The sequence below is a fragment of the Sinocyclocheilus anshuiensis genome, unplaced genomic scaffold (assembly GCF_001515605.1).
Source record: "Sinocyclocheilus anshuiensis isolate Anshui unplaced genomic scaffold, SAMN03320099.WGS_v1.1 scaffold180, whole genome shotgun sequence".
NCBI lineage: Eukaryota > Metazoa > Chordata > Actinopteri > Cypriniformes > Cyprinidae > Sinocyclocheilus > Sinocyclocheilus anshuiensis.
This window is the reverse complement of record NW_015554093.1, coordinates 789,707-800,533: the sequence shown is the minus strand read 5'-3', so window position 1 is coordinate 800,533 and position 10,827 is coordinate 789,707.

The following is a 10,827-nucleotide window of genomic DNA, read 5'->3' as shown; positions in this document are numbered from 1 at the left end:
TATACAATATAGAATAATATATATATATATATATATATATATATATATATATATATTATATAACTGTTCAATGTATAATTCTAGAATGGTTCTTTCTATATTCTAGATTGATTCACAAAAAGTATTTTTCTATTCTTACCACCAGATGGACCCAGAGATACACAAATGTAAGGGTCTCTGTGCTAAACGATGCACAAGCGCCACAAAACATTTTCCAGAAATAATGCATAGAACACGTGGACAGGATTTACGGATTTACGCTAAAGTCTTTTTCATTGCAAGTTAAATATTTCTTGGTACCATTGCCCTTTATGATTCAAAGCCCTTTCAACTTCTGATATTGAAAGCCTAAATCTGAGAAAACTGTCTAGTTGAGCCATTGTTGTGTGTGTGTGTGTTGGGGGAGTATAATTTGTTTGTTGTTACTCAGCTGGTGCATCATCTGTACTGAGATCCTCTTCACCATCCCCATATCAAGGGTATAATTTACTGTTTATGAAACAGAATCAATTAGCACAACATGCCTTTGGTCTTCAAATGACAGGTGTGGGTGAAGCCCTTGGGAACCATCTATGTGAAAGCATAGCCAGTAGAGGGAGACGAGATGGCAGAGTGAATAAGGTGATGGACTCTCTAATCTGTTGAGCACTGAATGTGATTGTTTAGCTTTATTCACTGAAAATCTTGAGCTTGCACCTTCACACTGACACAAATCACTCCACATTTATCATCCTGGTACATGCTTCTCATGTACAAGCAAAAACCCCAGCAATATAATCTGCTTTGTGGACAGCTGGTCCAACTGAATAATAGCAACCCTCTCTTTTAGTCACAATTAACGAGTTGAATTGAGAAGAGACTGTTTATTCATAACCTTTGAATAACCCCACAAAAGCCCTGGGGCTGCGTTAAGAGATTTGTCCTCACATTTGCTGAAAAATCACCCCTTTCCTCTCCTCCTTCCTCTCGCTCTCCTTCAAGCAGACTGCGCTCGATGTGCCGCAGCTGTGCTCAGCAGAGCAAAGCAATGTTCACCCTTTTTAAAGTCTACTTCCCACATGAGCCCGCCTCCACTCCTGCACCTCTTCATCCTTACAACATCAAACATCGTCATTGAGAGGGTCGTCTGCAGCGCGTCTTAAAAGGTGATTTATATCCCTTAAACTCCTAAAGCAACAACTTCATACACTGCGAGTCCACGAATCACCTTTCATTGCCAGCGGTAGTCTATAAAAGAAGTGGCATGTGAAACAAGGCTTAATATAACTAACATAGAAACCACCTGTACCTGGAGCAACTGCAGGATATATGCCCCATGAAATCAGATGGTTTATTTATTGGGGTATGCATTTATCCATTGGTTTGACAGTTGCTGCCCCTCTTCTGTCAATTTTGTTGAGAATGTCACTTCATCCTCAAGGTTGTTTGTAAATGAGATTGTTTTAAGGCCCAAAATAAGTTCATTATGGGAGTTTAAAGTGTTTGGTCATCATCACAGAATAATAAAAGAACCATAAGAATAGATAAAAGATTAAAGTTATAAATAAAACAAACCGACAACAGACATCAATAAAGAGTGCTGAATAGAAATAAACTTTCACAAACGAAGCAGGAAGCAGTGAAGTGCCTATTAACCGTCAGCTCTCCGCGCAAATATTTCAATTGCTTATTTCAGCTAAACCTATAAAAAAGAATGGAATAGGTTTTCATGCTCGAAGGATTGGGTTCCGGCACAATTACTCTGAAACAATTTCATCACAGTAAGTGTTTCATGGACATCCAAATAACCATATTTATTTGTGCAACTGTTGTAGTACAATACAATAAGATATTTTGGTAACCACATGTTGGTAACCAAACTGTTTTGGTTACCATTGACTTCCATTGTATGGACAAAATAGCAACAAAAAAAACAGACATTTCTCAAAATATATTCTTTTGTGGTCTGCAGAAGATATTTAAGACAAAATACATTTTAGCTTGAACCTCAAAAAGCAAAAATCTGGGTTACTTTGAGGAACTTGACAGATTGGCCCCATTAACAATGAAAGTTAATGGTGCCAGTTAGTAAATGTTAAAATACTCTCTGTTTCAATAGTACAGCATTATGTAAAAAATATGCATTAATTTTTACTGTGAAAAAATGCTTTTCGCTATGACAACATAATAAAACTAAAGTTATAAGTGCCCTAGATTTTTAAAAAAGAAAACAAAGGATGAAAGTATTCAAAAGTATTTTATATGGTAATCACATTATGCCACAAATGCCTTAACTTGTACTGAACCTGGAATGTTCCGTTAACTCCTGTTCTAGTCTATTTTGTACTTGTCACTCAGCATTAAAACTCTCCTGACATTACACTGCCAAAACAGACCATCTGAAATAGCCAACAGGTGTGAATCACAAAGCGTTCTGCTGCTTAAACTAATCTAGGGCAGCACTGACGTGTGAGTCAGTCTGCACCAAAAAGCTTCGTTTAAATCTCAAAAGAGCTAATAGAACATCCATCCTTGGAAACCGTGGAGAGCTTTCATAAGAGCCAGTTGTCATGGCAACTGTGTACTAATGGAAGTCATGACAAAGGGATTGCACACACCGCCCAGGTCTGACAGAGTCACAGGCAAGCGGCTGTGAATGTGAGAGGACAAAAGCGGAGCGGAGATGGTGAAGAGGCTGGTTTTGTGCAAGACTTGTGTGACTGTTAAAGTCTGGATGTTTTTGTAACACTATTGAACACCCAGCTGTGTACAGATGGGGTCTATAGTGACAGAAAGGAGACAAGAGTGCATGAGAGAGCGTCTGCATCACAGGGTGTCTGAAGGTGCGTTCAGTTACGTAAACACGCTGTGGATGTGAAGGAGGTTTACATAAGTGCTGTAGTGCAAAGCTCCATTACAATGCTGCATTGTGCCTGATAAATCACACCATGTTCCCCCTGCTTATGAGATGCATACTGTCTCTCTTCGTCTTCTGTCAGCTGGAGTAACGGCAGTGATTTGCCTGCAGTAACTCAGATGTCTCTTTCCCAACTGTGCCTGAAGAGTATAAGGTAGAGGAGAAACAGTCTACATTTGTTGGGAAACGACTTGTGACTGGCTCAAAGGAGAAAAGAGCTCACCTGCAAATCTCTCCAGGGGTTCAGTCTGGCTCCCTGGTCACCGGACTTTTCTTTCTCCGCATGGCAACGTTTTCAGTCAGAACATGGGGTTATAGACACATACCTTGGTTAAATAAAGGTTAAACATTTCTCCACTGGTAAAATGGACAAATACTACTCTCATATCTGAATCTGAAATGGAAGCTTAAAACACAAGAAAGCGCTTTATAATCTCTATGCAGTGTTTTTTCTCTTGCAAGCACTTTTTCTATGAATTTGGTATCCCATTACTTATTAATCATAAAAGTAATATATATTAACAATTTTTAATTACCTGTGACCCTATAGGACAGGGGTGTCCAATCCTGTTCCTGGAGGGCCACTACAGAGTTTAGCTCCAACCTTACTTAAACACACCTGAACCAACTAATCGAGGTCTTCAGACTCACTCGTTGCATCTGAAATCGTGTACTGTCTGAGTAGGTACTACATTTGAATTTGAACTTACTTTGTGACCATTTAAAAAGTGTGTTCTATATAGTATGAATAAGAAATTGGGACATAAAACCAGATATGGTCTTATTATTGTGAGATACAGGGGTTTGTAGTTACCATTAGAGAAAGTGTAACCGTCAACTTGGAACACGTGAGCCTTGATAACCTGACCTGAGTTGTGCGACAGTCAGTTGCCACTTACGGATACTATAGAAATCAATGAGAAGTGGTGTAAACTAAATCTTACCTGTCACAAAAAGTCTGTGACTTCTCTTATAAAACAGCATTTTTTTGGTGTAAACTCTAAAAATGGTTCAATCCAAAACTACTGTTTAATAGCAAAAAAGTTGAAGATTAGCCGATAGGCTGTCGATTCATTAAATGATAAGCTGTTTCCTCACAAAAGCTGTTTATTCAGCGTAGTGAAGCTTCTCCCCCATTGACATCCATTAAAAAAAAAAGGCCTCTGGTCTCCTACCTTGCATACCGCCAAAGCAACATTAACTATTACACTTTTTTGGGTAAAGGTTGCAGGCTTGCCTTCCAGTGGCTTTGGTACTACATCCGCCATTGTTGTGATTCACATGACCTACCAGCGTCAGCTGCATTGCTTCACTGCCATTCATAACTCAGCTCCCTTGGCCTCATGGGATAGTAAAGTGTCTATTGGGTGCACACTTACGAATATTCCATACTTTTCATTTTTCAAATACTATAAATTCGGACATACTACTCTTTTGGCGTACTGTTTTTTTGCGTACTATATAGTAGGGAAGTATTCGATTTCAGACACAGCTACTAGAAACCTCTAGGCAAGTGTGTTGCAGCTGGTTGGAGTTCAAAACTGCAGGACGTTACACCTCCAGGTACAGGTTTGGCACCCCTGCTATAAGCTGTCTGGAAAATGGATGAATGGGTGGATCTTTTTAATTATTAACTAATTTAATGATTAAAAAACATACTATTCAGCGGTATTTCATTTTGAGTGGATTATAGCATAAATTTCCCACAATTTAACTTGCATTGCAGGGTAACGATTTTGTTTTTTCATGTATTTCACTGGAATAAAACTTTGATATTTGTGTTGCTAGCATTTGAGCTACAGGAACACTTAAAATAATAAATAATAATAAAAAATTATAATCTTATTCCTTTTCCCAAAACACATAAACTGCAGATGTTTACTGAATTCATCAATCTTAACCATTCAAACAATTATTTTATCTGTATTATGGCATTTTTTGTTCTTTTTTTTTTTCTTTTATTCAGTTGGGAAATTTAATGTTTATTCCTAGAAAAGTACAAAACCACACAAATTAGAGGTTTAAACTGTATAAAACACCTGTATAATGGGTCATTTGTTAAAAAAGGGGCCGATTTCATACTGTATGTGAAAATACCTTCAAGACGTGATGGATGAGGTGTTTGTTCTGACAGTGTATTTTGCGGTCAGCTATAAGGTCCTTTGGTTGCGCAAACTGCCTTTGGCTAATACATTTACACAGACACATCTATTCCAAGAAAATACCCACAGGGATACTGTGTGGCAACATCACAAACACAAGGTCCCAAGAGTTTTACCTTTGTTTCCCCAAGAGAGCCTTATGGTCTGTTGGCAAATATGTTCAGGGACTAAGGAAGAGAGAGAGGGAGAGACACCCTGATATCCAATTCTAATCTCCCTGGAGTTCACATTATTTTACATTTCCAAAGAATAACAACACAAATATTGCCATCACATAAATCCTAGTTGGGTTTGGTTAGTTTGGATTAGGTAAGCTTGCATGACGGATAAAATGAGGGGAATAAATTAGTGTTGTACAGGATGCTTCTGTTTCAAAAAGTTGCTTTCTGTGCCTTTCAATACTGATCATTTATAAGCACAGCTAACTTGAATGGTGGCAGGAAAAGGCCACTCTTTTTAAAGAAAGATCAAACAAAAGCATTCAAAAGCACAAATGTGTGACTCACAATAAAGACGCCCACTTCATAAAGAATCTATGGCTGTTATTATCAAATCATAATGACTCAGCGTCAGCTCTCTGGGAGGTCCTACAGGGACAGTGATGAAGAAACATAACAGCCCATCGCTCAATACCTTTCAGCTGCGCTTTTATGCGATATGCATAATCACTGGTTATAGCATCACGGTCCTTCGAGAGAAGACAAAGTGAAACGGCGGAAATTGTGACTGCTAAAACATATCTTTAACCCCCCCGCTCAAAAATCTATCGTCCCAAAGTGTCAGTTGTGAACTTCTTGCCACCTACTGCTCCACATTTTTAATTTGACGTCCACAATGAACTATAATCTCAGAAAGAAGGCAATTCTTTTGAAAAATGACAGGAAGAAGTGTGGGTGTGTGAAATATAGACCTCATATCATATTGTGAAACATGCTGACAGGTGTATGATAAAGCAGCTGTACATCAGTTAACTCAAAAGGTGTGTGTGGTTGCAGGTGCCGTTCACCCAGAACGTGTCTTTGCATTTAAAAACGCAAGTTGTATCGCTAAGGAATGGAAAAGATTGCAGGGTCTTGACTCGAGGTTGTATATGCATCCAAATATACATACCTCCCTACTCTACAATAGTATGAGAAGAGTAGTATGTCTGAATTTACAATATTCATAAAAAGTAGGCAAAAAGTACCAGGATGACTTACTACTTTCAGCGAGATTCTGAAGTGTCCATCCAGTGGACACTTGGTTTACTTCTACTGTCCCATGAGGCCACAGGAGAGGAGTTGTGAATGGAGTAAAGCTAGTATGTCACATGACAACAACAACATGACAAATGTAGTATGTCCAGATTACATTCATACTACAGTACACGCATTCATCCAATCCAAATTATTTAGCAACGTGAAGATAAACATATTTTCTGTGAATTTGCAAGACTTCTAATTCATGAGCTGCTGTAGATAAATAACTACTAAGAATTACAAAGTGCAGTAAACGTTAAAACTATTTGCGCTACTAATCTGTGTGTTTACAATTATGACAATACATTCAAATAATATGATACGAAATACCAGTTTGCAATATCAAGCAACATAATGAGCTAAAAATAACTGGAAGGATGACACCGGAAGCTTCGCAAATTCAAATGGCCACGCCCACTCTTATATTAAAAATAATAATATTATCGATTAACCCCCCCCATATCCTCATTCACTATACCCTACATCCACCTGAAGGAGTGAATGAAAACAAGTGAGTGAATTCGGACACTGAGTGCGCCAGAATGGCTGCCACTTTTGCTCAGTTTGATCCAGAGATTCAATACTCTTTCAGAAGATGTGTAATAGTGCTCCTACCGTATAACAGTGAAAACACGAAAAGCTGGAAAATTCTGTCAATGGCAGAGAAGCGTTTTCTCATAATTGATGGAAAATTCTGTCAATGGTGGGAAAAGAGTTAAAAAGAAATGTATACCCGTATGATAATACGCTGTACACAAATTGGACAAGTGGTTTGGAAAATGGATAAATGGATGATTCAGCTGCAGGCGCTATCTTCTAGTGAGACCAGGGAATTCATTCAACATGACCCTCACAGTGCATTATGGGTATTCTCTAGCTGTTGAGTCTACATCAGTTTCGGTGCATTATGGGATTGAATGAGTGCACTCGATAACGTCCACTATGGTTTTGGACACCACTACAAATGACTGTCCCCTCAAATAGTGCCCTATTTAAGGATATACAGTAGGGGGCAATTTCGGACACAGCCAAGACTTATAGTTTTTTAATGGCTGCTAAGTAATTACTTATCCAAAAGAAGTACCTACTCAGAAAGTATGTGATTTGGATGTAAAATACTGCGTTAATGCACAGTGCGTTGAAAAAGTGGAGAGACACAGTGCAACAGTTAAATGTGTGCGTTTAGCGCATATTTACACAGAAAAACAATTCAGGCAGAGTGCGATTCAAAAACGCATTGTGTGTGACCGTGAACCCATCCTTTGACTGTTCTTTCTGCCATTTAGCGTTTTAATGGAGGCGAGAAATGTACTAAATTAAACTGTCACAAAATTTGTAATACATTTTCAAACCTACGTTTTTTCATCTTGCCTAATCGTATTTCAATCCAAGCTACTTGGTGTTTAAGTGCTGTGGTTTCTGGTACAGATCTGTTGGACAGATTTGAATGGAAGCAGATGAATTGGGGTTCTGAATTGCTTAGCCTCCCTCTGCCCTAAATCGCATGCACCCAATTACCAGAGCAACCGAAGCCTGACCTCCAGATTACGAGCAATTGGAAGGACATTTTGTTGTAATTTGGAATGTGGGAGGCCAATTTAGTGATATTTTTCAGAAAGCCGTCTGTCTCCCCTTCATTGCTCACCATATAAGGCTTGCTTTTCTTTAATATAGATGGAAGTGTTTGTATTAGGTATGTTTATAACATGCAGTGGGCTCCAAAAAGTCTGAGACCACTAGTCAAAATGCTTTGTTTTGCTTCTGTTTTTTTCCCCTGTTTTCTCATTTAATACGAAAATGTTTTACAAAGTATATTAGCAGCATAAAAGTGCAAGAATTTCAAAATATCTATTTGTATTTTTGCTTTAATGACAAGTTGTGTAAAACCTGATAATCATGTTCTCCAGCATGATTTGGGAATGATCCAAAGAAAACCTCTGAGTGTCTACAACCGGACTAGTAGAAAACAGACTTGATGGAGAACCATTGACATGTTGGTAACCTGCCAGTGGGAATTGCTTAGTAATCCTGTTGTGGTGAGTGACAGAGGAATTAACTTAATACCTGAGACTGGAACATGGTAATGTATGGAGCTCACATAATTTGGTTATAGGGACTGAATCACAGGGGTTTATTAGATTTAAGTTAAATACATTACTTTCTCTTCCATCTACCTTTTACTTTCTGTCACTCTGTCTCATTTTACGTATAAATGACCTCATTTTGTGGAATGTTCTGATGAAGCCAATGCTTGCTGAGCATTTGTTGGGGTTCTGTTGGTAGCCAAACTGCTTCTGTCTGCTTTTTTTTTTTTTGCCCTGCAGCTATGGCTACAGACAGAGCACACACTGAATAAAGATGTTCCCTCATGCCTGCAGATGGGATATGATGCACTTTTGAGGAGGGCATATGCTTTGCCTTTGCAGAAGTCTGAAGCTCCAGGACTGCAACAACTCACATGTAGTGATATTTTCTTGAAGGGAATATATCAATGACTGTATATGCATAAAATGACTTGGAGTCAAAATAGCAGTTTTTGTCAAGCATTACCTTTTCATATGACATATTTTATCTTTCACATATGTTTTGTACAGTTCTTTAATTCCAACATGTTTAATAGACAGGAATGCTGTCACCCCAAGATAAGTTGCACATATGTTTCATGATCATTTAAACTAGAGAATCAAAAGTGAAGAACTATCACATTGATTTATCAACAAAAAAGTATTCCACCGATAAGCTAATGAATCCTGAATGACTGACCCATATTTCCTGGAAGAGGACATATTGCACAAGCTTTGTGCTTGTATGTTTTTTTATTCATTACTGACAACTCAAGTAACATTGATTATTCAATTATTAATTATTGAAACATTTATTATATATTAAAATATGTCATCTAAAAAGTCCCAAGACCTTCCTTTCTGTTACTACAGACATTTTTTTTTTACTGAAATCCAAGTGCAACAGAAAAAAGCAGACAAAATACTTTCAAAACTACAATAATATGAATAAAAGGATACACACTGACAGGTGGTACGCTAATAATTATAGAAATAAATGTAAAGATTTGCATATTTACAGTCTTAATGGCTTTCTTGTTGAAAGAACGTTAGTCTTGAAATATATTTTAATCTCTTCAAGGATCACAAATGGTTTGGTTTACTTTTATCTATATGATATTTAGCAAAAATTATATTTAAAATAATGAAATATAATATTTGTTTGTTTTATTTGAGTATATTTACATACATGATGTGAGGACAAATTATGCAAATGTGAAATTTCCTGCCAAGCCAAACCCGACTGCACAAAAACAAATCACTATTGCTAGCATATTTAATCAGGGTACGGGAAAAACACAGTTTTATGTACTTTTTCAATAACATGATTTAGTTAATTTTTTACCCAAATTAACTTCCATAGTGCACTTTTAAAAGCAATTCTCTTTATAGTTCTTATTTTATTTGGGACACTTTAATTCATTGTCATCTGGGGATTAGGCCTTATTTTCTCCTGCTTAGTAATAGCATTTTAATGATTTTTTTTATGCAGCCTACCTACGTTTTTAAAAAGCAAATTATAACTTGGTACTGTGATTAATATAAAAACCATTTGAAAAGAGTGATGCCTCTCCACAGCTCTGTCAACAAAAAATATTTATTTAGCCCCACCTTCCTCGTAAATCTATTTCAAATAGTTTGCCATTATGTGCAGTTAATCTGGTTGTGCCTTTTAAAATGCTTTGTATTTGCGTGTACTACATATATTATTTTCAGCTGAGATGAATGAGGGCCATTTGGCACCGCATTGATTTGGTGATTAAGGTAATGAAAATAAATGGCTCTGTTGGTGCACAGAAGACTATTTCTCACAGATTTACTGAGAGTCTGCAAAGTAGAAGTCATTTTGTTTAGACAATATTTGGATGAGTCATTAAAGTTGTAGGCACCAATTTCAGTGCACAGTACAAGCTACCATTCTTCTTTTTTATTGCATTTTCATGGCTGGTTTAACTATAATAATATTAAATCATAAGGTTTACAAAGGGGAGTCTAGACATTTTTCATCAACATTCCCACAGATCAATGACAAGGGGGTCATCAGCAGTTACATATTGTACTGTGAAAGGACAGCCATTGAATTTGCCAATTACTCTGTGAGCAATTTCAATGGAGTGAAAACACTTATGTTGCTTTTTTATTTAGCTTGGGAATTAGCAAAAACCAAACGTGGTACAGAAAGTACTTTTTGGTGTTGAAGCAGAGCTACACACGTGTTTGCATGCTCTCATGATCACCTTACAGGCAGTATTCCTGCTACAAATCTGCACGCTGACTTTTTCTTTCCAACCGTGCTTTGAGAGGATCAACTTTGATGGTATAAATGGACTGCGGTGAAATAACTGAGTCATGCTGAAAGCTGCGGAAAAGGCTTCTCGGAAGTATTTTTTAGAGGAATAGATTATATGGGACCATTTTGATCTCACTTCCCAAACAGTATGCTCCCAGTGAGATATGAATAAAGGAGG